Raw genomic sequence first — 1,389 nt, forward strand, 5'->3', positions numbered from 1 at the left:
ATCTTTCTCTCTCTCTCTCTCTCTTCTTTCCTCTCTGAAATCAATAAAAAAATATATTTTTAAAAAAGGTATACCAAACATTCCCAGTACCCTCGGAGGCTCTCCCAAGCTTGCACTCAGTTAATAACCACCGCCCCCTCACCACCTCCCCAGACAACCACCTCTATCAGCAGAGATTTGTTCACCAGTTTCATAAATGGAATCACACAGATAGACTCTTTGGCTCATGCTCGCTCAGCCATCCATGATGTTGCATATAGCAGGAGTTCATATTTGTGTTTAGTATTCCATTGTGTGGATAGATCACAATTTATCCTTCCTACTGTCCATTGCCATTAGATTGTTCCTAGATTTGGGTGATTATGAATAGACTGCTATGGACATCCATATATATTTCTGTTGGTGGACATAAGCTCTCACTTCTCTTAGATATATTCCTAGGAGAGAAATTATAGGACAAGAGGGCAGGCATGCTATAACTTAAATAGGTAGAACAGTTTTTCAAAGTGATTGTGTCAATGTATTCCCACCAGAAATATCTGAGAGTTCTAGTTCCACAACCTGGCCAATATTTGGTATTTCCATTGTCATTTTTTTTTTTTTTGCCATTCTAATGAGTGTGTATCTCATTTGTGGGTTTTAACTTGCAACAAGCACTTTAAAAAGTATGTAGCCCTAGCCCGTCTGGCTCCGTGGATAGGGCGTCAGCCTGCAGACTGAAGGGTCCTGTGTTCGATTCCTGTCAAGGGCACATGCTGGGTTGTGGGCTCGATCCTCACTAGGGGGTGTGCTGGGGGCAGCCGATCAATGATTTTCTCTCATCATTGCTGTTTCTATCTCTCCCTCTCCCTTCCTCTCTGAAATCAATAAAAATATATATATTTTTAAAAAGTATGTGGACTTGTTGGAAATTTTGGATGTCCTCTTTTGTAAAGTGCTTGTTCAAGTCTTGTACCCATTAACTATTGGGTTGTCTGTCTTTTACTTAGTTATTTGTAAAAGTATTTTTTCACTATGTATTTTGGATTTGAGTTCATTATTGGATGCATGTATTATGACTATCTTCTTCCAGTCTGTGACTCACCTTTTCACTTTCTGCATGGTGTCTTTTGATGAATTTCTTAATTTTAATATAGTCCATTTTATCAACTATTTATTTTATGCTTGGTATTTTTGGTGTCCTATTTAAATAATCTTTTTCCTACTCTCACTTGTAAAATTAGAAAATTATTATTTTCAAAAGTACATTGTAAAAATATTAGAACACATAAATTATCACAAAGAAGAAAAATAACCACCTATAATGCTACCAGCCATAGATATAATTTTTGATACATATTCTAGTATTTATTAAAGTTTATATATATAGTTTTATTTTTCAAAAAGTGG

This window comes from Myotis brandtii, unplaced genomic scaffold (assembly GCF_000412655.1).
Source record: "Myotis brandtii unplaced genomic scaffold, ASM41265v1 scaffold687, whole genome shotgun sequence".
Taxonomy (NCBI): Eukaryota; Metazoa; Chordata; class Mammalia; order Chiroptera; family Vespertilionidae; genus Myotis; species Myotis brandtii.